Source organism: Sphaerodactylus townsendi, linkage group LG01 (genome assembly GCF_021028975.2).
Source record: "Sphaerodactylus townsendi isolate TG3544 linkage group LG01, MPM_Stown_v2.3, whole genome shotgun sequence".
NCBI lineage: Eukaryota > Metazoa > Chordata > Lepidosauria > Squamata > Sphaerodactylidae > Sphaerodactylus > Sphaerodactylus townsendi.
In genome coordinates, this window is record NC_059425.1 from 137,619,544 (window position 1) to 137,645,902 (window position 26,359).

The 26,359-nt window shown below is 41.5% G+C and overlaps 1 protein-coding gene across 1 annotated transcript in view; it reads left to right on the forward strand.

Moving 5' to 3' along the window:
- Positions 1-13,613: 13,613 nt before the first annotated feature.
- TENT5A (terminal nucleotidyltransferase 5A) overlaps positions 13,614-26,359 on the forward strand; it is a 35,031-nt gene continuing 22,285 nt past the window's right edge. Inside the window, exon 1 of the mRNA XM_048495444.1 lies at positions 13,614-13,663. The gene's annotated coding sequence lies outside the window, so the exon portion shown is untranslated. The remainder of the gene's footprint in view (positions 13,664-26,359) is intronic.

Genomic DNA, 26,359 nt, shown 5'->3' on the forward strand with positions numbered 1-26,359 from the left:
TTAGTTCTGCAATATTCAGCTAACCTGTTCAACATTCTGTTAAGCCCTACTTTTGTAATAGACATAACTGCCATATAAATATAAAGAATAAAGAAGGATAGGGATCTGTCTGCCCTTGAGTACTGGTGGAAAAAAGGCTGGGTCGTTTAAACACTGGCACAATAATTTATATACATGTTAAACAAGAAGGGAGCTAGAAGGCATTTTTATTCCCCTCTTCAGACGTATTGGGTCTGTCAACTGCCTTTGTTGACCACTCTCACTCTAGCCATGGTATTTGTCTGTAATTCTTTCAAAATGGTTAGCAGTTTTCTGTCGATGTTTGTTAATCCCAGCTTTCTCCGAAGTATTGACCTGTCAATGGAGTAAAAAGTGGAGGAGGTTGCCTTTGTTAAGGGCTTTATGTTTGTGAATTGCATCAACCTGGACAGCACAATGGTCAATTGTACTGTGATTTTTCTTGAAGCCGGCTTGTTCTATGTTAATTATCTTGTTCGCCTCATCCCATTTGTTTAATTTCTCTAAAAGGAGGTGAGTGTATAATTTGTATGAGATATCCAAAAGGGTCTGTAATTTACAGCCTGTAGCTTGTCACCTTTGTAAAAAAATTGGGACTATAATGTTTTGCTTCCAGTTATTGGAAACCTTGCAAGTCTCATTTAGCATGGTGGAAAAGCTGGCCAAAGTTTGGGTCCACCAGTTGCTGTTTAATTTAAATATCTCAGGTGGAATAAAATCTTCACTGGGGGCTTTGCTGCAGGGAAGGGCACCTATTAGTTGCTTGTATTTAGTTGCAGATACTGTTTCCCAATCTGGTAATTAAACTATTGGCATGTCCCCCTGCATATTAGTGCCAGCTGTGGTGACATTGTGACTTACAGGATATAGGTCTGTGAAATAACTAAACCATGCTTCAGGGGTAGTCCCTGCATTGTTAACAAACATAGTTTTTTCTAGCCCTCCTGTTATTATAGCCTTTTATAACCTTTTCTCCTGCTTCAGCACCACAGTGTTACAGAGATCTTCCCACATCAACTTACTACAGGCCAAGTTTTTCTTCCTGATCATCAGAGAGCAGGGATTTTCTTTTTCTTTTACAATCCTGATCAAACCACGTATCTCTCTTGACTACAGGTAACCTAAAGGTTGTAAAATGGAGAGTCAGATGTTTAATAAGTGAATTAAAAAGTAATAAAGAGTCTGAGGTAAAGTGAATTAGCTGGGTACTTAAAGATTGTAAGGGCGCCTTTATCTTCCTCTCTATCGATAGGTTCCATGGGAGACGCCTTCTACAGCAGGGCATATGGTGTGCTGTTTTTTCTTAAGGTTGTAAAAAGAAGCAGAAAGGGGCATATGATCACTTTCAGTTCTATTATGTAAGTTAAATCCTTGATCTTCCTAAAATCTTCCTAAAAGCAGCTGTGAGACAAGTATATAGTCTATTGTACTAGCACCCATTGGACCGAAAAAGTAAAAGATCCTAGAGATTCATCAAATTGTGCCCCATCAAGGAATGTAATTTCAAACTCAATAGCCAATGTTAATAGCAGTTTTCCTCCTGCATTTATAGACTGATCATGGGAGTGCCAGGGCAGTAGCAACTTATCGTCTCTCCACAAAGATGACTTTTGAATAAAGGTGGCAATGTTTGGACCCACCTTAGCATTAAAGTTCCCCAGCATTAGTTTTCTCACATTGGGATATTCATCCAACACTCTTTCTAGATTATGAAATAATAATGACCAAATTTGGTACCAGCAACTCTCCCCTACATGCCTACAAGGAGCATAGCATTTTATACAAAGAATTTGACCGGTGATTGAGTTATTAATCTCCAAAACATGTATATAGTTGATGACATACCAATCAAGAAAATGGACTGAGCCCCCTAGCTCCTCTGCAACAAACGTCACTATCTCCCCACTAGCTCTTCCATATGAACTTGATTGTACTTCAGGAAAGGTAAACTGTCCTTCTAGGGAGATACACATGGGGTTATCACACTAGGTTTCCTAAAGACAAATAATTTCATATATTTTCAAAAAGGAGGTAAAGGAACTGTTATTCATTTTCGAGGGCCACCCTGCTATATCCCATGATAAGGCCTTCCAAGTACCCTCCCACAATTCTAGTCAATTTTCAATATCTGAGATAGATGTTTGAGACTTCAGGGTAGGATTTTCCTTTAAAGGGGCAGTTTGGAAGGAGCTGCTTTGATATTCCTCGATTCTGGAATGTAATTCTGCTTGGGGTGTGGTAGGTGCATTGGTGATTTGCTCTTAGGGGGACATGGGGTAAACCCTATGTTCCCTCGGCGCCAGCCCAGTGCGGAGTGGCCTCCAAAGATTCTCCCCAGGTTTGTTTGTGTGTTTTTTGTATTTTAGTGTTTTTTCAGTTTTCAGCCTGTAGGGGGCGCAGTTTTTAGGTTATCAGTACAAAACTTTCAGGGATCTTTCAGGAGACTCTCCTGATGATACCATCCAGGTTTGGTGGGGTTTGGGTCAGGGAATTCAAAGTTATGGACTCCCAAAAGGGGTGCCCCCATCCCCCATTGTTTCCAATGGGAACTAATAGGAGATGGGGGCTAAACTTTTGAGGGTCCATAACTTTGGACCCCTTGAATCAAACTTCACCAAATCTGGGGGGTATCATCAGGAGAGTCTCCCAGAGATACCCTGAAAGTTTGGTGCTGCTAGCTTAATGATTGTTCCCCTGATAGCAGGCAACCTCCAAATTTCCCCAGATTCTCCTTTTAAATCCACCCCGTTCGGCATGGACTTAAAAGGCGAATGTGAGGTCCCCAGTTTAAACATTGAAAGTGATGCTGTTTCGGGGTGGGAGATAATTCACCCCAAAACAGTATCACTTTAAATTTTGTTTAAACTGGGGACCCCAGACTTTCCCTTTAGGGTGGATTTAAAAGAAGAATCTGGGCTCCTTAGTTTAAACACCATTGAAAATGATGCTGTTTGGGGGTGGATTCCACTGGAGGTGTTTTGTGAGAGATGATGCTGACATTTGTTTGGTAAATGTTTTGCTGGGGGTGATTTGTGAGAGATTTACATGCTTAATACCCACTTGCACTGTCTTGTTTCTCAGGCTAACAACCTACCTCATAGGGTTGTTGTGAGGACAAAATTAGGAAAGAGAGTTGATGGGGAGACAGCCATGTATGTTTTGTTGGGGGGGAGGTGTTTTGTGAGCTGGTGCAAAAATCATTGTTTGGTCGTGGTGGGGGAGGGTCTGTGTGTTTGGCCCGGGATGGGGTGGGGGGGGAAAACTCAGGTTTTGTCCCTGGGCTTCAGTTTGCCTAGATAAGCCTCTGGGTGTAGGATGGAGGGGACCTGAAACTTTTTCTGTGACTTGTGATGTTGGTGGTTCCTCACTTTCCACATCAAGCTCAATGGGCTGATTTGTGGATGAGTGAGACATTTGCGGCTTCATTTCTTTTAGAATGTCCTTATCCCAATGAAGTTCCATACAACTTAAGAAGATTTGTTTTGTTTTTTCTAATCTGTCTATCACTGACTTCTGTTCAATGTTCAGGAGATTTTTAGAAGGTGAAATGACATCGTCTTCTAGATGAGTTAGCCAATGATGAATGGTGTCTACCATCAAAGTTGCTTTAATTCTAACATCCTCAACCTGGCACAGCAGAGACCCCCTCTTGGACTCTTCTGTCAGGATATTGAAAATTGCAAGGTGGTCATATGCTGGTCTAGAATGACTGGAATGTAACAGTCAGCAGAATTGTAAAGGTCGGAGCCTCTCTGTCTGGGTCTGCAGTGATTGGCATGTAACAGTCAGCAGAATTGTAAAGGTCGGAGCCTCTCTGTCTGGGTCTGCAGTGATTGGCATGTAACAGTCAGCAGAAGTGAAAAGGTCACAGGCTTCAGGATGATTAGGATCATCTAGCTTAAATGACGGCTGGACAAAACTATATAAGAAGACCCATAATCCCAAATTCAGTACCCTCCTTCACCTTCTTACAGGTTCCGGCCTCAGATTTGTTATTGAAGAGTAGAGAGGGATAGTTATTGTTATTTTTGTTCCCTTTGAGAAACAAGAGATAAAGCTATTCCTGTTGGAACTAAATCTACCGTCTGAGTGTTTCTTTTTCTTTATACCTCGCAAGCAGCTACCTCCTGTTCTAGCTAAGGGCGAGTTGGGCACCTTGGGGTCCTCCAACTGTGCACTCCAGGGCCAACAATTTGGTTATGGGCCTAGCATCCCAAATCCACTGAAGCTAGAGAGTGTCGAGGCAGTGTGACACGATGATATCCACCATGTGCAGTTTGTCTTTGAATCGGCTGACTGCAGGGAACTACTTCCAGCATGGAGTGTGGAAAATGCAGAGCTTTCTACACGTGAAGATTTATGTGGGCTGTAGCTCGAGACCTCCCACCAACCCAGTGTAAAACAGCAGCAGAGCAGGAGGGCAGATGCCAGAGCCAAGGCATCCATAATGTTGGCTGTGGAAAACTCCCCAGCTCATCTATCTACCGGGCTGCTGAGAAGGCTTCTGACTGCTGGGTAAGGTGTTGGAAGGACCTGTACCAGACGCAGACCTGCTGGTTCCAAGGTAATCTTTGACTCAGACGCTTATACAATTTGAAGCTGAAAAGGGGAGGTGAAAATAGGGCTAACCATGTCCAACAAGCCGCGCATTAACTCATTCACGCTTTGCTGGAATGACAGAGGCATGGACTTTCAATTGAACAGCATAGGGCCTATATTAAATTATTCCTTCCTAGATGACAGCTCGGGACAATTTTGTCTATAGTATGCAGAGCATAAAGGAAGATGGATTTAATCCCTAGACTATGTGGATCGCACGGCTTCTGGAGCTCCAGGCACCGAAGAGGAGTTTTGCCTTTGAAGCCACAGCCGCCAGAGAGAAGCCTGCTGCTGCTTTCCAGGAGGGCAAAGTGAAACTCCAGCCTTTCCCTGAACTGTCCAAGGTCATATGCAGTTCGGCCGTTGTTTCCGCTTGTGGTTCTCTACTCAATCATCTTCTCCGAGAATGCCCACAGAAGGGGGGAGAGAAGAAGGCCAGCCTAAAAGCGACAATGGGGAAGAGGGGAAAGAAGGAGCACTCACTTTGGACGTACCATTGCTGAGGAACCGGATGTCCAGGAGAAAACTAACTCCATCTGCTGGCTCTTGGACTCCTGCCTGCTCAGAGCATAGTCGTGAAATGCCTCATCAATACCCATTGACTGGAGGAGTCCAAGGCAAGTGTGAAGCTTTTTTTATGTCAGCTTGGCCGATGGATCACCAGCTGCTGTTACTTCTGCAAGGAACTGCCTACATACCTATGCCTAGGTTGTAAAAAAGTTGCAAAATGTGTTGTGTGTTCCCTGGACTGGATTTTTTGCTTTGTTGAGTCAGTCCCAAGTTTAGTCATTGAACAAGGGTACAAAACTATATTTGATAGACAGGGTTGTAACAGTATGGCAGAATGACATAGAGTGTGCAAAAGGTACACTTCAAGCATAAAATGTATAAGTTATGACTGATAAAGGCAAAAATGAAAATGTAATGAATGTTTCAAGTCTAGCTTAATAAGCCTATGCATGATGATTGTGTGCACTATCTTCACAGAGTCCTAGGATGCAAGTGTCTTAAAGCCAATTCATCAAGCAGCGTTAAGCAAAAGTATGTGGATTTGGAGTGTAAAGCCTTGCAAAAACATTCCTAGACTGTTCAGTCTTTGTAGTAGGGTTAAGGTGTGAAATCCTCATCCAATCCCCAAAAGAGCTATTGGTGACAAATGGAAAGACCATTTGAGCTGGGGTCCATGCAGACTTAGCTGGTCCTTTTTCTTCCAATCAACTTAAGCCAAGGTGCATCGATATATATTTCTGCTGGTTGATGATTATAGCAGATATTCTTACCAAGCTTGCTGTTGAAATCTAAGGGATGAAGCCTCTTTACAAAGGGTTTAAGAAATGGGTTCCTCTAATGATTGAACGGAGGTTCCTCTCTACAAGGCGTGGCTTTGGCTCTGCAATCTGACAGAGTGCGCGGTGGAAAGTTCATGGGGAACAAATTCAAAACATGTATTGGACAGAAAGCGTATTAGCCACAGTGGAGAATCAGAACCGCTTCAGGCCCGGGCTGAAATGGCGTGGCTGAGATATATCGGAGACTAGGTATCTTCAAACAAAGCGGGATTGCATTGATAAATGATGCCAAGGTTCCATCTCCCATTTCTGGGAGAGGGCTGTCTTAGCTGCCACACATGTAATAAACAGGTTGTGGAGCCCTTCGCTATCAATGAAAACACCATTTTTCAGAATGTTTGGCAAAAGGCCCTCCCTGGAAACACCTTTAGAATATTTGGGAGTTTCGGCCAACGCCCTCATTCCCAGACAGCAAACGAAAAAAGGACAAAAAAGAAATGGCAGAGACTGGGCGCTTTGTAGGATATGCGAGAATACCAAAGTTGCTATAGATTTTCATTGGGTCAGTGGAAGAATTGCTATCTCACGAAAAGTGCCAACTTTGAAAAAGCATACAGGTTGGGAACATGTGCATCAAAACTCTGAAGTGTTCCTTACCACTCAGTAAGCTGGCATGACACAGTACTCTTAGTGACAGCATCACAACTCTAATTCCCTGTCTCAAGGTCACACATCTGCTCCCGAGCCTTAAGCAACAACAACAGAACAGTGATAGGGATCAGGAAGGAAGCCAGGGAGAGGAGGGGGCTGAGCAAACTGGAGAAATAGCTATACCACGCAGATCAGAAAGAGCAATGTGCTGCATACCACCAAAAGGTTTATGGTACAAGAAGTGAGAGGCGCTAATTAGGGGACAGAACCACAAGGTTTCCATGATATGTTGAAATGTCCACCTGAGGAACAGGAAAATGGAATCAGGCTATGGACAATGAGTTTGAATCCTTGGTGAACTTAAAAGTGCTTTTAACATTGTTGATAAACCTACTGATGTCGCATCATAGGTGCAAGATGGGTATACAGGCGTAAAACCTATGCCCGGCGGGACTTTGCAAATATAAAGCAAGATTAGTCGCATTAAGGCTTCTCTCTCAAAACAAAGTTTGACATGATCAGACTTCTATGCACCCACTGCAAAGGCAGAATCCATGAGATTAGTGATTGCTCTGGCTGAGCAAAGACTTTTAAATGAGGCACTTTGATTTTGGAAACAGCTTATTTAAATGCAGATTTGCAAGAGACCATATACATGAAGCAAGCACCAGGTTGCGAGCATGAACAAGTTGATAAAGTTTATAAGCTCAACAAAGCTTTGTAATGGCTGCTCAGTCAGCCAGATGTTAAACAGGTGCATACACAGCATTATGTGAAATGAAATTTGACCAAAGTGTACGATGCTCGTATATATACCAGAGGTACTGGTGATGAATGTATCATTTTGATGATTTATGTTGATGATCTCTGTGTGGTTGCAAAACAGACAACCAAATCAAACAACTTTACACTGAGTTGAGTAAACACTTAAGTTGAAAGACTTGGGGTATCTAAAGCAAATACCTGGCATTCAAGTCAGTAAATCTGAAGAAGGGATGTGTTTCTGACACAAAAAACAAAAGATAGAGGGTGTCATACAAAAAAAGCTGGTCTGCAAGATGCCAAAGTGGCACAAAACCCCAATGGTGGCTGATTTTGTAAGCAAGATAACAGCAAAGCATTTGAAAGGCAAGACCTATATCGCTCCTTAATTGGCAGCCTGCTGCACATTGCTAACTGGACAAGACCAGACATATTTTGGCTGTAGTAATATTAAGAACAAGCAAAACCTACTGAGAAAAGACTGGCAGGGCTAAAAAGAGTAATTCGCTACTCTGAAGGAACTGCTAACTATGGCTTTACACTTTTCTAACCAAAACAACAAGGACTTTAGTGGTGTATGCGGACAGCTCATTTGCAGAGGACTCCAGGATGTAAGTCAGTGAGTGGTTATTATATGCAATATGCAGCCATCCCATTTGTTGGAGATCTCGAAACAAAACAACGGTTGCCACTTCAACTGCTGAGGCAGAGTATGCTCTTAATGAGGCATGCAATGAGCTACAATGGGTTATGCAGCGTTAAAAGACCTGGGTGAGAAATGTGAACAACCTATAATAGCTTTTGAAGACTCACAGACATGTATAGCCATGGCAGAGAACCAAACCTTTAAAGTCGTATCTAAACATGTAGCTGTGAAATTCCAAAATGTAAAACAACTGATACAGTCAAATATGATTAAGTTGCAGTACTGTGAATCATCTGCAAACATAGCCGACATCTTAACAAAGCCATTACCAATACAAAAAAAACATAATGACTTGGTGTGCGTTTGGTTTGGGTTTAGCGCAGATGCAATAATTTGCGCTAATTTGCACAAAGTGAGTGAAATAAGTAACTCTGTGTACTGACTATGTACTAACTATGTAATGAGTGTAAATAATGTGAATGAATTTTGTTTGTAAATATTATGTAATGAGGCAACATTCCAACCAGATATGAGAAGGGGTGTCAGGATATTGAAAATTGCAAGGTGGTCATATGCTGGTCTAGAATGACTGGAATGTAACAGTCAGCAGAATTGTAAAGGTCGGAGCCTCTCTGTCTGGGTCTGCAGTGATTGGCATGTAACAGTCAGCAGAATTGTAAAGGTCGGAGCCTCTCTGTCTGGGTCTGCAGTGATTGGCATGTAACAGTCAGCAGAAGTGAAAAGGTCACAGGCCAGGATGATTAGATCATCTAGCTAATGATTTGCTGGACAAAACTATATAAGAAGACTGCATACCCAATTCAGTTCCTTCACCTTCAGGTTCGGGCTCAGATTGTTGTCAGAGTAGAGAGTGGATAGTTATTGTTATTTTGTTCCTTTGAGAAGCAATAGATAAAGTATTCCTGTTGGAACTAAATCTACTGTCTGAGTGTTTCTTTTTCTTATACTGCAAGCAGTTACCTCCTGTTCTAGCAAGGGTGAGTTGGCACCTAGTCCTTCCGCTGTGCACTAGGCCAACATCTTCTTCATCCCTTCTTAGTTCTAACAATACCTGAGCCCATAAGTAATTGGTTTTTTATTTTACTACTCATGAGTAATGAGATTTACTTTTCAAAGTAATCAGATTTTGATTTATCTAAAATTGTTTTATGTAATTTATTTTGTATAATCCCACCAGTCTCAAATTAAAATTTATTTTATTTCTGTATATTCCAAGAGTGTTTGCATCTTTGCCCTTCCCCTGCTGCGGGTGCCTTTTGATTTTCTAATATTTATCTATTGAGTGACCGCCAATCTGTGGGAGAGGGTAGAGAGTGACGATGTGCATGCATGAAACCCTGCCAATTGCTCTCCACTGAACTGGCTGAAAACTTGAAAAGTAACCCGAAGCTCCTGCCTCAAACTAATCACAGTGAACTATTCAGTGGGCAATTGGATCCCTCTTTGCATCTGGTGAACAGGTGGCAAGTCAAACCTGTGGGTATTCAAACATCCCTAATTCTACTTCAGCAAACAGTTTGGAAGTTCTATGCCACAGTTTAGTTTAAGTAGTAATTCAGCAATTGCTCTTTTAAATGGAAATAATTTATATGCCATTAAAGGTTAAAATGAAATGAAATTCAGCAATTGGTGATTTTTACAGGTGCTATGATTATTCTGATTCTATTCCTGTCAAATGAGAAATCATCTCATGATCATTACCCATACACAAAATGGTTTGTATAGGTAAGAAAATCCATAAAATGGCGATCAGACATCTTAAGGGGACTCCGTGGGACATTGCCCAGGGCTTGAACAAAGGCTCAACATTTTACAGTGCAGCTTGTATAAAGAAACAGAAGAAAACTGTGAGCAGAGGAACTGTTATGATTGCTTCTACATTGGCTGTGGATGAGGTATGGCACTGGGTCAATATTACCTTCAGGAAGACTTCACAGAGAGTGCCAAAGATTGTGGAATCACATTTTTGCAGTAATCATATCATAGATTCAATAGGGATTTCCTTAAAGGTGTCAGATGGTTATAATGACAGCCTTATAGTATGACCCTATGTGTACATACGTATTATTTGGCAATAATAAAATTAACCTGTGTGACTTTCTAAAACCATTAATCTTTATACTCCTGTTCTTATGCATCATAAACATTTGAAAACACTTAATTTGAAAAGAATCCTCAGCAGAGTTACAGTCCTGTAAGCCCATTGACTTCAGTGGTCCCAGAATGGTGTAACCCTGATTAGAACTTCACTGTAAAATATTCAACTTCATTGTGGTCTCTCATGTTTGTCATCTTTAAGAAAAAAACCCAGACATGAAAAATAAACATAGTAAACAGGGGGCGGGGCGGAGGGGGGTTGCTGGACATTAAGGCAGAGGCACATCTTCTAGTCATGTATTGTGACTTGGGAGCATTTTAAAAAATTAAAAATCAAAGTCTTGCCTACAGACTTTCCTATGGAAGTAAAATTGCCTTCTTTCCATAGGGGGAGGTGTCATATCAAGAGTATCAAGCACAAAGGCAAGAGTGAAGACTGAGTGTTGGAAAGAATGTGTGCCTTCTGAAAGTGCAACGAAGTCAATGGCCATGGCAGCATGTGCTTTTTTGGGGGGGGGGCATAGAAAGAAAAAGGTGCCAGTTGCTGCAAGCAGTGATTACAAATGTGTCTTTTTAAAGTGCTATATCACTATCAGGAGAGCCTTTTAAAAATATGAAAATTTGTTGACACAAGGCATAAACATTCCACATTACCAAAACTGGGGAAAGAACACAAAGTGGGGTTATCATGGTTCAGTCTAATAGTCATGGTCCAGTCACCAGGAAGTGGGGGGAACCAACAAGGGCCCTGGAAACATTTTTCATGTGAACAAACATTAGTCAGATTCAATTCTCATAAAAAGATTTGGGTAAAAGTGGTTCCAAATGAATGGAATGAAAAAAATGGGGGAAATGTAAGAGAATGTTTGAAAGATGGAGAAAACTCTACAGTAGTAAGGGGCCAGGACTGTCACAATAATAGTGTGCAGAAAACCTCCAAGAAGAAAACTGTCACTCTGTTCTAGGCTGATTATACACTGGTGCTCTGCCTGGCAGTGAGGGTATGTCTCCTTCGGGGCATGGTTTTGATTGCAGACATGTTCACACTTAGGGCACTGCAGATCCTGGAAGACCCATGGTTCTTGAGAGTGGGCAAACCCAGATGTTTTTCCTGGCTTCGTTGTTAACTCTCCTACTGGTCTCTTCTTCCATCCCACTCTTTGCAGGCATTTCTGGGGGTCAACGGCCAGTTTTTTTTAAAAAAAACCCCAAAATTAATAACAAGCCATCACAATAGCAATATGAAGAATAACAATATGAAAAAGGGATTTTTTAAAAAAGCCAGCAATCTTTCAATCAACCAAAAGTGACTCAGAAGTGGAGGCAAGCAAGCCACGCAGCAGGCAGTGGGGCACTTTCTCAAGTGTAAACCAAGAAACACGAGGAGATCCCACTGCAACCCCACTGCAGAGTGAAAAGCCTCAAGGAAAGCACTCCAGGCACAATGGGCCACAGTCAGTGGTGGGATTCAAATAATTTAACAACCGGTTCTGGTCGTGGGATTTAAATAATTTAACATCTGGTTGTTTGCAAGCACCATTTTAACAATCGGTTCTGCCAAAGTGGTGTGAACCTGCTGAATCCCACCACTGGCCACAGTGTAATTGAATTCAGTTACACTCTGCTAAGACCATTGATGTCAATTGATTTAGAAAGGCAGTACTCTGTTCATGAGCGTACTATCAGTAATCCATGTTGTATGCATATGTTAAGAGCAACAAAGTTCCAAGAATTTGTTGGTTAACTTTGCTTTTCATAGTTTCAGGAGCCAGCCACATTGATTTTCTTGAATTAAAATAGTATACCTTATTCCAAGAGTTTGGAGTACATAACATTTTAAACACACAATAGTAAAAGTCAGACATATGTACATAGTCAAAGGTTTTCACAGCCAGAATCAACTGGCTGTTGTGGGTTTTCCAGGTTATCTGCTGCAGGGGTAGGGTGGGATATACATTTAATAATAAATAAATTATATGGCTGTGGTCTGGCAGTATTAGCTCCTAATGTTTCACCTGCATCTATGGCTGGCATCTTCAGAGGCATATCATGGTAAAATATGTTTCTCTCCATAACAGTGTGAAATGTGCGATGGTGTATCTGTTTTGTCCTGAACATGCTCAAATCAAATATAGAACCTGACAACTCTGGCAGCTACTATGTCAGACTATGCAGGGAAGTTATTTAAATCCACAAATGCTGAGACAGTTTCAACAAAAAGAAAGAGTCTGAAAATCCACAAAACTTGGCCACCAGTACAAAAAAATCCCAAAACCAAAAAAGGGGACTTTTAAAATACCATCCAACAATCCATCAGATACTACAAACTCCTGTCGTCCCACTGCCTTACCTCATTCTGGTTTTTGAGATGAGTCACAAATAATTGAACCACTAGGACATATACATGCAAATGCAAATGTGCTTCACCCACCAGGACACATACTAGTGCAATTGCAAAAGAACTCCACGTGGTCGCTTGCAAATGCTTTTTAATCCCCTGCCACCAAAGAGGAGGACAAAACAGATACCCAACCAGACAAATCACTTTACATGTGCCATGGAGAGAAACACATCTTACCATGACAGGCCTCTCAAAATGCCAGCCACAGATGTGGGCAAAATGTTAGGAGTTAAAACTACCAGACCACAGCTATACAGCCTGGAAAAGCCACAATGATCAGACATATCTGTTTAAATAAAGATATAGCACAATTTATTTATACGTAAGGTGTTTGTCAACATATACTTTGTGCATCCATTGAAGTGGCCTTTTAGCCCACAAAAGCCTAAATTTGTTAGTTTTTATGGTATGTAAGAAACTTTTTCATAGTCACCACAACCTATTACTCAGTTGCCCCTAACATTAATACTGTAAGCCACTTGGGAGAGGTCCTTGTTGTTGTTACAGGTTGTGATCTCTTATAATGCATAATGTATATATATATAAATCATGATTATAACAATGAGAGAAAGAAGGCCTAATTCTCATAATCCTGCTGCCTATCAGGACCTGGAGTTCAAAGGAGGAGAATTTATATAACAAAGTTAGGAGAAAGGATAGAATAACTTGGCTGCAGTGAATGGGAAAGCTTTGTGTCTACTGATATTTGAACATTTAGATGCTGCAATTGTTTGTTTTGGAAGGTGCAAGCGATTCCATTGAATAAAAATGCTATTTTAAAGACTGAAATCTTTGTGCGGCATACGAAATCTTTTCTTACCCTTTAACATTTTGATATCAATTGATCTTTCAATGACGTTTTCTATTACTTGGGTTTGACCTAAACTCTAAATAGCTCTATTATTTCCAATGACCTCGTTCTTATTCAGTTTTACAGGTCAGCAGCAAACTAATCAGTCAGCTTCCTGCTAATTAATCCTATTTAGCAAAAGAACTGTTAGCCTGCATTATCTTATCTCTGTTAAAGGGAAGTTTTTAGTGGGACTTGGCACCAGATTACTGCAGTGAATGACAACTTCCCCACTCCCCAAGATACGCAGAGAGCTGGTTGGAGTGAGAGGAGAGAAGTTCAGAACGTCATCTGATCCATCTGAGCTTTCCTTAATATACTTGGGTATTGTAAGTACAGCAATAGCCAGATGGCTTTATAGGTATAATGCATCACACTGTTTTTACTGTTAATGGTGTTGTAACTGGACATGCTTGTACTAAGGAGTCATTTCACATGCTGTAAAGGTGCATAACCAAACATGCACAGCTGTGTGACTGCAAATGCAAACAAAATAATTTTGGGTCTGTGGTATTTGCTTTCTGAAAGAGAATATTCCTCTTATAGAAAAAGAAAGCTTCCAGTAGTACAACATGTGCAGATTTCAGATGGACTGCTGAATCTTCTTTGTGCTCTTCTTAGAAACTGTTACCAGAACTGGAAAGAAACATCACAATAGTCCCAAAGCCTCAACTTCATTTGGTGCATGGAATTGGTATATATATATTTATAAAGAGAGATTTTTAAGTAAGATTATACATGAAGGGATTTATTTCTCTTTTTCAACTATCGAGCCACAGGAAGCAGGTACAAATAGCATAGACACTTCTTTGCATAGTAGGTTAGAAATTGCAGTTATGTCTTTTTCCCTCAGTGGTTATCCCATAAATGACTGTTGGGGTTCAGGGTTAGGGTTAGGTACCATGTGGCACAGGGATTGGCACATGAAGGTGGGATCATGCACCCATGCAGTACTGCAAGCTTTGGATTAGATCATGGAGCTCACTGTCCTCGTGCAACTGTTGGGAAGGAGACAGTTTTGCCCTCTTTCTTCCTGCAACCTCTCCACCAATGCCACATGGCCTGTTGTTCTGGAGAGTCTCTTTAATAGCAGCTATTGGGGGATGCAAGGGGTTACCTCTGAAAAGGGGAAAGCAGTAAGAATCACTTCCAGAAACTTGTTCCATTTGATTGGAATCAAGATAGATAGATAGATAGATAGATAGATAGATAGATAGATAGATAGATAGATAGATAGATAGATAGATAGATAGATAGATAGATAGATAGATAGATAGATAGATAGATAGATAGATAGATAGATAAAGATTTAGTGAAATTAGTAGGAGCTCAAATCCTGAATCTTGTGGCGTTTAGAGACAGGATTGTTGAGGAAAACTGCAGAGATACAAAAAAGGCAACGGGCATTTTAAAGCCAGTAGAGTATAATAGTTTTTCATTTCATTTCATTTCATTTCATAACCTTTATTGGCTCTGAGCCCTCCAGGGGAGGGCGGTATAAAAATGAAATAATAAATAAATAAAATAAGATACAATGGTTAAGAGCAGCAATTCTGGTCTCAGGAACTAGGTTTGATTCCCTGCTTCTCCAACATGAGTGACAGATTTTATTCTGGAAAACCAGATATGATTCCCCACTCTTTTGCATAAAGCCTGCTGGGTGAACTTGGGCTAGTCACAGTTCTCTCAGAGCTCTCTCATCCTCACATACCTCACAAGGTGTTTGTTGTGAGGGGGGAAGGGAAGGTGATTGTAAGCCACTTTGGAACTCCTTATGGGTTGTAAAATCACCTTTTTTTTCTAGCATATGAAGTTCTGTCAGTCAATATTGGGCCATGCAATGACTCTCTAGATTTTCAGTCAGAGGTCTTTCCCAGACATTTTGAGGGGAGTATAGAAAGTATATCAGGATGTAACTTAGAACATGTGTGCTATCCCTGCTATACCCCTCATATACATAGATGGGGACTGGCATTGTAGAGGACCTGCCAAGGTCAATGCCCCTTTAATTTCTTGGCCTTCCCAGCTCTGCTGCTTCTGTTCTTTACAGTGATCTCTGGCAGGGGTAAAAAGAAGCAACAGTTACCACTGTTCACCTCTCTTCTGGGTGGCTGGGGAGTTTCAGTCCAGAATAATAGGACAAATGAAGAGGCAGTGTCAAGGAGAAAGTTGTTGGATGTGTAACATTCATATTTATTTGGCTGGCAACATGGTGATTTACCATGAATCAGCATAAATAAAATCTATTATCCAGATTAAATATATCTCAATCAATTAGTTATTAACTAAATATCAAGTGGAACATAACTGGCATAATCACACAAGTGCAGGAGAAATGTTACAAGCGAGAGACAAAATAATATTGCCAGTATTTTTCATTGTCTTTGGAAAACAGTATTTCTCTCTGATAAATTTCACATGCAGTTGTAAGGTAAATACAAAATATCAAAGTGGGACAGTAGCTAAACATTAAACATTAAAATAGACAAAAATGCACTATAATAAGCTGACATTCATAATTTCCCCTCTGTTTTCCCCTGCGTTTTCCTCATTAATGGAAACATATGAATTATGTACTACATTTGGAGAACAAACCTGAGCAGGTCTACTCAGAAGTAAGTTCAGCTTTGGTCAGTTAGGCTTATTCACAGGAAAGGGTTCTCAGGATTTCAGTCTTAGAGAGTCTATGGAAACTGTCTAAATTAAGAGAAGAAAAGATCACCCAGTTTTAAAAAGAACAGTAAAATATCTCAAGATTATCTTTTACCCTTTAAAAGTATTTGAAAACACTGGTTCAGTTTAATATTGTTTTAAAGGCTGACTAAGAAAACCTTGCCAGGATGAAGGCAAACATCATGTAAAAGAGTAATTACAGTGGACTGTTTATCTGTCGCCAGACATCCTAGTTTGTCTAAATAGATGTACAATATCAATAAATCAAAAGCTTGTACATCTTGTTTCTCCTGCCCTCTTTTCAGGAAGGCTACCTGCCTGCAGGGGAAAAAAATTAAATGGTACATTATGATGATCTGCTTTTTTTTTAAAAAAATAGATTTTGTATGGAGTGAGGGGAAAGAAGTAGGACTGTGACATCGCAGCTCCTGCTATTAAGTACAAACTTGCAGGTTTGTAAGAAAACCTGAGATGAGATGTCCCTATGTTTACAGAGCCACATGAAGCTCCCTTGTACTGAAATCAGACCATTGGTCCAGCACAGTCAGTATTATCTATACAGACAGGCAGTGGCTCTCCAGGGTCTCAAGCAGATGTCTTTCACATCACCTACAACCTGATCCTTTTAACTGGAGATTCCGGGGATTGAACCCGAGACCTTCTGTATGCCAAGTGGATGCCCTATTGCTGACCCACAGCCCTCTCCTCCCACAAAACATCCTTCACTACTATTAGTATAGTATCATATTCAGTGACCTTTTCCCTCCGATCAAATGTCGACTTTGCAAACCTGGGGCAAAAGTTTATTCAGAATGTGGAAGGACTCCACAGACAGCTTTGGCATGGTTACTGTTTCTTTATGTCCCCTCTTAAATCACCACTTCATCTCTTGTTATTTTAATTCAGTAATTGGAAAATTTCTTTGTGTTATGCTTGGAAATTGTTTGCGCTATAATTACATAATAAATAACAATGGAGGCAGTAATAATAGTGGCATTGACAATTGTGCTGATGTGCATAGGAAAGTTTTACTGGAGATTGACAAGTCTGTCGTAAGTGCATCTGTATTGTGTCACATCCCTGTTCCTGCTGTGAGAATATTTTGGCTTCTCATAGCAACTGGCCAGACGCCATGGGAAAGTTGAAAAGCAGGGCAGGATGATGACTGTACACCCCCCCCCCCCGATCTGTCAATCAGAGATAATCTGTCTCTAAGTAGGGAGGCTGGGGTTCTGGCTATCACAGCTTAAATGGCCTTTAAGAGACCTGCTTTCTTAAACCTGATGACTATCAAATGCATTGGACAACTCAGGGTTCTGGAACATTAAGATTATCGGTATCTTCCAATGAAAAATCACAGTTACTCAATAAAAATGGGATTGCCAGTATATCAGCTGAATCCTCCTGAAACAATGGAATAATTGTGGCATATTTTTTCTTAAACTTTGACAAATCTGGGACAATGAAAGGAAATATGAGTGATAGTTTCCACTTCTCCCTGATTGCAATTCTCTCGGTTCTATCCATTTTTTTCCTACCTGCCACATAGTAAAGCTGAGGTATTCTCAAGTCTTTGTGTCCCCCTTTTCATTCACCATTAACAGCTTCTCCTGTATCCTATGAGTGTTCAGTTCCCAATTCCTACTCTGTTCCTCCTTTCTTCCAGTCAGTCCCTCTAACCAAGCATCTTTTCTTCATGTTCCTGCATTTCCACCAACTCTTTACTGATCTCACTCGTCTGCTCAGAACTCTTAACATTCCCCCCTCCACTTCCTGTCAAGAACACCCCCTCAGTTGTCTTTAGGCCTTGTGTGATTTCCCCCTACATGTCAATCATTTTTATTAGACTTTCCTTTTCTTTTGGCATCTGTCTTTTCCATCAACTGTTTTCTCAGGTTCTTCCCCCCTCCCCCCCCACACACAAATTTCTGCCCATCCAACCCCTGAGGATCCTCAGCCCCAGCTTCTCTGTCTTTTGCAACATATGCTCATGGAGCTTTTCAGCTTCAGTTCCTTCTACACTACTCTTCCTTACTCAAGGTGATACTTTTCTGGCCAACTAACAACTTTCCTGTTTCTCATAGAAGCTTAAAAATGCTAGTTCTGTTCATGGGGAGGGGGAATCTTTGAACTTATCTAGCATTACTTGGTCAGTTGCTACTGCAGAAATCTGCACTCAGTACTGTACATGTTATATTACATTTTAGTGTGATAACCTCCAGAGACTACATCTAGGTTGTAGGAACTGGGCACATCCTTTGAAGGAAGATAAATGGGATAAGGCAACACAATGGGTGCATAGGGCTACCAGCCTCCTGGAGAGGCCTGAAGAGCTCCTGGAATTCCAACTGATCTCCAGACAGAGATTCCCTGAATCTCTGCAGCCTTGAGGGAAGACTCTATGGCTTTACACCCCACTGAGAGGGTTTACACCCACCCATCTCCAAACCCTGTCCTCCCAAATTTCCAGAAAATACCTAATCCAAGTTGGTTCCTTTATGCACATGAAATATATTGATAGTAATAGCAAGAAGTATGAAGATTTCTTTGCAGCATGGAATGATTAAGAAAGTTTTCACAACATCAGATAGAAAGCCAGTTTAAAAGCCAGTCCAAACTTCAGGAATGCCAGTTGGCCAGACAGAGTGGTATTATTACAGTGTCTCACTGGCTTTACGCCAGAAGCACAACAGCTTCTGAATAGCGTGCAGTGTAAATTCGGCAGCATTGGCATTACAGTCCTACAATCTGGACCTACACAGAAGTATGTTTGTATAACTAGGAGTCTGGTTTGGTACAGAATTGTCTCCATCTGCTTATTGTGCAGAAAGTCTAAAGTAACAGGCATTTCTATAAGCTTGAATTTTTTTTTTTTGTACTCTTCAGCATATAGGTCTCTTCACCTAGTATAACTCCTCTTTGGTGTACTACAGCTGTTCTTCATTTGCAAACCAGCAATAATCTCATGGCTGATCAAGTAGGAAAAGCAGCTTTAAAGATTCTGAGCTAAGGCAGGACGCAATGGATAGCTGATCTCTGGCACATGAATCCTTTTGGAACAGGGCCATGACCTCTTAAAGCCACTCATTTTGAGATTAAACTTGACTGGACTTGAAATAGCTAAACCATTTCCCACCCATTTTGACCTATTGCTTTCATTAGGGCTGCCCTATTGAATAAAGGCCCAATTCTATTTTTTTTGTCTTTAGTTAATGTAGTACTGTAAAGAATATTTGTTATACTTGAAATTATAGCTAGTAGCGATGTGTTTGATATGCAGAAGCTGCTGTAGATCAGTCCACCGGCCACCAAAATTTCCCCTTTACACAATACTGAGTACATATGTTGGATCCGAGGTTCACACCTTGTGAGTGCAACAGTGCTGTTTATCCCGTTCAAGAAGCCCACATGTACATTCATGAGTTTTCCCAACTGGCAAAACAGCACCCCAGGACCATTTAAGGAATCGAGAAGAACTTGCAGCTCAATATAACTGAAACACGCAACACTGGGTGGGGACCTCAGCCCAACTTTTGTTTTCCCTGATGTATAAAAAGGCCACATGAGACGTCATTTTGCCACCTCTTTTTCAGCAGTGGAGCACAAAACTCCATGACACGCAGTGAGCCTGGGGATATCCTGTGGCTTCTCTATAGCGAGTACTGTTGCTGCATCAGCCTACCTCCCCGCCCCACTCCCCCCCCAAAAAACTGGCAGGGTGGGATTTGATGGTTACTTCAGGACAAAGTAGGTTGCCAACCTCCAGATACTAGCTGGAGATCTCTTGTTATTACAACTGATTTTCAGGAGATTGAGACCAGTTCACATGGAGAAAATGGCCACCTTGCAGGGCAAGTTCTATGACATTATGATACCCCACTGAAGTCCCCCCTTCCCCAAACCCTGACCCCCCCCCCCAGGTTCCACCTTTAACATCTCCAAGTATTTCCTAACCTGGTGCCTGCAACCCTAAGGCCAGGTAGAAAGTTCGCTGGAGAGATTTTGTTCATTGATGTTGGGTCATGGAACTGGTGGACTGGACCACATCTAGAGCCAATGGAAGGAACAATGTGGGTTCTGGCCAAAACCATACGTTAGATTGACCAGCATCCTGAGCCACTCAAGCATCACAGCAAGTTTACTCAGTGCAATTGGACATAGCACATTGGGTAGCAGGAATTGTTGAGGTCCTGTGGCTAGGCAATATCACTGACTCACCCAGTATGGGATGAGGACCATGAGACAAGGCTCCTCTCAGGACATTATTTGATGGGCAGGCTGTCATACATGAGGCACAGCAAAAGCACAGTGCTGAGATTTGAACCAGAATAGGTTTGCTTAACTGATGTTAGTCCAAATGGTTAGAACAAGGTGGCAAAGGGTTATTTATGTACTTCAAACATTTCTGTGCCACCTTTCTACTCAAATAGAATTCTCAAAATGGCAAACATTTTAATGATACAACATCTGAGATATTAACAAAAAAAGTATTCACCTGATGTTGGAAGGTAACAATACAGATCGACAAAAGTTTCAGCACCATGACATAGAAAGCCCTTTTTTGAGTTGCCACCCATGCAGCCCCAGAGGATGGGGGCAACCACTAGTCATTAAGATATGATGGCAACAAGTTCTATAGCATTTTAATGATTACAGTCAGCACCTTAAATTGGGACTGGAAGCAAATTGAGAGCCAGTGTAGGTAGAACAAAACAGATGTCATATAATCCCTGAGACCCATGCCAGTCAACATTCTGGCCGCAGCATTCTGTACCAGCTGTAGCTTCCATACAGTCTTCAAGAGCAGCCATATGGAGTGTATTGCAGCAATCTAATCTAAATATCACTGAAGCATGCAGCTTTTCTGCCCAGCAAGGCCCCCAGTTTGCTCATAGTCCTGTAGTCTGCAGACATGGCACAGTCAGGTCTCCTTGAACAGTACTAGACCCTTTGGCCTGGAGGTGGCTAGACTTGTAGGGCTGGAAACACTAGGTTTACACCTGGTGGGCTGGTTGATCCAGTAAGCTTCCTTTCCCAGCCCTAGGCTAAAATAGGCTAAAAGGGAACCCAGGGGTTCTTCTTTTTTGATCACCTGTTTCTCCAGTTTATTGAAAGCTGAAGCTTTCTTTAGTTTAAGCTTGAGATTGTACATCTTCTCATCCACTGCAGAACACTGCAAAACCACTGCAGAACACTGCCACTCAGTCACAAGTCTGAAATGTGATCCAGAAGAATACCATGATCAATGGTATCAAAAGCCACCAAGAGATCTAGAAGAACTGACATGGCCACCTTCCCCCTATTCATCTCCTAGCACAGATCATCCACCAGGTGACCAAGGCCATTTCAGTCTCATAAACAGGCCTGAAACCAGACTGGAATGAATCCAAAAGAATCCCTGAAGTTGCCCAGTCACCATTTGTTCAATTGCTGTTCTCAAGAATGGTACGTTTGAGATTGGATGGTAGTCATTCAGCTCTCCTGGCTCTAACATAGTCTTCTTTAGGAGTGAACACATTACTACCTGTTTCAAGACAGGGGCGACACCCCCACACCCGGGATGAATAAGTTCCTTGTTGCAGATCAGCCATTAATAATGTTGTATGTTGTAACCCGCCCTGAGTCCTATCGGGATAGGGTGGGATAGAAATCTAATAAACAAACAAACCCCTACTTTAATCCATCCACTTGTGTTTTTATTCTGTAATGTGGGGCAATGGATCATAATGGTGAAACTGAAGACATTGAAGTCAGTAGATGATAAAAATCTATATATTGTATTTAACTGAGAGAACAATTCTTGTTAGCCTGCAGGAGATCTGCTGGCTTTAAATTTTGTTTTTTACTATTTTACTTAACATGCATAGTGTAAACAGAAACAGATGCTAGAACAATATTCCATAGAACAGCATTTACTAAGCATGTGTCTGTTAGCAGCAAGCAAAACACATTTTCTTATAGCAATTAAGTGCAATCAAGTATAGTATTAATGTTTATCATCTGGAATGTATTGAAGATGATTGCATGTATGTGCAAAGGAAACAAAAGCTGAATTGGCACTCAAGGAAAAGGCTCTGCAACACAAATTATTTAAGTGATGTACATCCTCCAAGTGTTTGCTTCAGAGTGCCAGTCTGAACTTGAATGACAACATAAGACCTTTTGGTCATTGAATGAACTCCTAGTAGGGTCAGTCCTACTGGTTATGGAGAAAGTGAGTTGGGAGAGCATGGTACTTCTCAATTAAGGTAGATAATGTCATAAGCATTGCATAATAAACTGGCATCCCTTTGTGGGGATGATGAATGCAGCAAAGTCGGGTCAGCTGCAGGGAGGGAAAGGGAAGGTCAGAGGACTTCCCAGGTATGCAGGAAAAAAAAGCAGGGGAGACTGGCTTGATTTCTGAAATTACTCTGGAATGGATGGACTGCTTAGAAGAGCCAAGTGTTTGTTAGAGAAAAAGGGAAGGAGGAACAGCCAACCTGATGATCTCAAGAATTCTTGAGGGACAATTTTGACAGATGGCATACCTTCCCATAATTCCTTGCAGGCCTCCAGCTTGTGACCCCCAAATCTGTGAATCTCAGAAATCAACAGGCTATTTAAAATACACTGAAATGTTTATGACAGTTTCTGTTGTCTCCCACCTTCTTCTCTTTTCCCACCTCTCTTGCTTGAACTCCAAAATCTTCTCCTTGTTCATAAATAGAGAGAAAAGCGAGGCCAATTATACAGTGAATATAGGAGAACACACAGCCCATACAATAGCCATCTATGGAAGGATGTGTGTAAGCATGAGACAATTGTCAGAAGAAGTCAAAGTCTTTGGGGACTGAGTAGCTACCTGTTCATTCACAGCTGCCATATAGAGATGTGCCTTCTTGCTACAGAAATAAGGAAGGAACTGATGTCAAGGCAAATGACAACAGGGATTAAAGAGAGATCTCTTCAAAATGCATGTTTTTCACAATGAATCTGAAGCAAACAAAGCTGTCTAGTTCAATCTGAAGAAAAGCGTGGTGAGCCAAATTTTCATGAGGCAAGGTTTTTTCAGTCAGAGATAATCATCAAACTGCACAATAGGGGTGAGATGGGGTTGTGCTTTTAGCATGAGAAAACTTGAATTGTTGTTATTAATCTTGGGAAGAAATGTAAGCTTCTAGACCATGAAACATTCCAGACCTTCTCTTCCAGACCCCCTGCTGCTCTGTGTTACAAGGCAGTTCCTAAACTTCTTATTATTCTTAAACTTCCTTTCTCCTTCTGCTCTTGGGTTTGGTTTGCCCCCACTCCCATGGAAGGTTTTTCTGGAAGTGATTCATTTACATTTCTTAAGAACAAAAATAAGTTCATAGTTATTATTATCCTACTATTTTTCTTGCTTGTAATGCATGTAATTCTCCTAGATCTTTATAATTAAATTTGTTAAAATTTATGTGCCAGTCAAGAAGAACCCCTAAAATTATTAGGGAGAATTCCCTCACTTCAATTCAGCTGTTCTCTGCGCATCAGTATTTAGGAAACAAGCATAAATATTTTTTATACACTGATCATTATGATAACTCCATAAAGTTTACAGTGGGATTTTTTAAAACTTTTGCAACATTGGAATGTATCATTGTCATTTTATACAGGACAAGTGAAGCATTATTCCAATAAAAATTGCCAGAAGAAAGTAGGACAGAAACTACACAACTATATGCTTTGAGAAGTATTTTCTTGTTTATGTTTGCCCATATAGCTCTTACTCCTTTTCATTTTTGCCAAGGAATAGATGATTTTAATAACTCTTTTGTTTGTAAGTAAACAATAAGCTCTTCTGGGACAATGTTAATGGAGGTCAAGTAAAGAAAAACATCTAAGAATACCTACAAAAGACACATTCCATGTTTGAAACCCATTTCCTTAACTTGTGCAGAGGATATAAGGAAAAGAGACCTCATGATATAAGATTTAGATTTTGGCTATTATCGGTGGGGACGATGACATCGATTGTGATGGAATGGGGGTAGCCAAGGAGGACATGGTCATTGATTGTGGGGTGGGCAACTAGTGATGATTGGTAAGGTAGGCAAATAATTGTACCCCTGCTTGAAGTGGAAAAAAGAAAAAACATGGCTAGGCAAGCAACAAGGTGTCAACACTTTCCTTTCTTTGCCAGCCATTAAGCTGTCCCTGAGGGAAAGAAGATGGTGAAGCAGAGACGGTCAAGAGAAGGATGTGATAGTGCCTCTGCTGCTGTTTTCTTCTTCCTTTCCTCTTCTCATCTCCTCAAACCAAGAGGAAAGTTTATGAAGAACTAGAGATGGCTGGGAAAACTCCCCTCTCCCTCCTATGCATGACTCATAGGCCGTTTCTGCATGGCAGCAGAAACTCGGGACTGCTCGCACAGTATTGTGTGGGTGGCCTCAAAGCTGCAGTGAACTGCAGAGGTGGCTCTGCACAGAGCTGCCTCAGGTTTGTCCAGTTCACCTACCTCTCCTCCCTGTGCAGCTGTAGACGGCCGGAAGGACATGCCAACGCTGCCCTCCGACCTCTGGGGGTCAGAGGGCAGCATCGGTGTATCCCTCCAGCCTTTTAGAGCTGTGCAGGGAAGAGAGGTAGGTGACCAGAACACTGGAGGGGCCAAAAATGGTGCCCTCATGCCGTTGCATTTCGCACCACACCGGCAGGAAAGTGACACTTTTGAAAAGATTTGCTCAGGGATTCGCACTGGTTGGCGGGGGTGAGCATGGTGCTGTTACGATGCAGCAGAAGAAGAAACTGTGCAAACAGCACCCCAGGGACGGTGTTTTTACAATCCCTAGGGCGCTGTTTTTCAGCCATGCGGAAACGGCCATAGATCTTCATTTAAAAATCTATACAAATGGCAGCATGCCAGAAAAACAGACCGCCCTACTGCCTGTCCATAGACTAAGTTAGTAACCCCCCCCCCCCCAGATACTGCCTTGCGGTCAACAGAGAGTGTTCCTCCTCTTTGATAGATTAACAAACGGGAGCTTTAATCACAGGACCAAAGTAGATGTGATACCATCTTTAGGGTGGCTACAGGGATGTCACCATGTCTTGTTTGGCACATGAAGGTTTCCCTACCCACTGGCACAAGAAAACACCAGGTTTTGCCAGAGATGAGCGCCTAGCAAGTGATCAGTAGATAGCCAGGAAATTGAACATCTTTTTCAATAGTTCGTCTTCTTTCGAACTGGTTTCCTACACGTGCAGGGTCAGTTTGTAATTACCTCTTCCAAAGGTCACGATTTTGAGTGTCTTCTGGGGTAAGGTTCTTTGCTCGCAGGTCTTAATTGATTGTGTCCAACCCTTCCTATTTATTTTTGTATTTTCAGATGGATATAATAAATGAATAGCAATTAGAGATGGACAATAACATAAAACATGAAAACCTATATATAATCTAGAAAAAGGGTCTACAACATAGATTACAAAAATCAGTCTCATAGCTGTAAATGAAGAAAGTTATGTATAAAAAACAAATAAGACATAATGTGGAAAGCATCTTGGAGAAAGCAAATGCAATGGGCTAGAGCAGAATAAGTACCCACATTTTAAAAACTTTGCTCAGACTCAGTTCCCTTTAATGAGGGGAAAATAGCTCACGGTGGCTGGGGATGGTGCAGTGAAAGTGGCACCATGCTGCCTCAAAAGGAGTTTTGGAGGGAAGGCTGGAAATCCAAAAAGTCTCCTGCCACCTGGATAGCCCCACAGGTCAAACTGGTTTACACGACTTCCAGTGGTGTAAGTCTGTGGCTGAGGAAGGGGATGTTCTTTTGACAAAAGCCTAGTGGAAGCCAGCTAGAGTTGGCTCCACCTTTGGGAAAAGCCCTAGCCCACCCTCCCAGTTATGCTGGTGTGGCTCTGAGAAGGCAGCCTCTTTCAGGTTGGGTGTACTGGAGCTGTGTGGCACCCACCCATTGCCCTATTTTTCCTCCCTCCCAGCTGGCATAGGTAGTACTTATGCAAATACTTATGCAGTGCAGACCTGGGCCCCTTCCAGGTTGCCCCCTCCCCCCCAGATTGGGCTCTTCAGCTGCTTAATTGTTGGGACTCTGCTGAAATAGGGAATATGACAACTGGGTTACCATTGTTGAGATAGGATGCTGGACTAGATAGTCTGATCCAGCCAGACTCTTACATTCTCATTCCATATTCCACAAGTCCAAATTAGGTGATTCGTTGATAAAGTAGTAAATGTGATAAGTCATAACCTGGACACATCCTAGAATCCTCACAAAACCAGTTCATTGTATCAAACTCTACTGACAGAGTCATCTCCGGTCAATCATACTACATTAAAATGATTTCACTCAACAAGGGTTTTTCAGTGTACCTAGCGT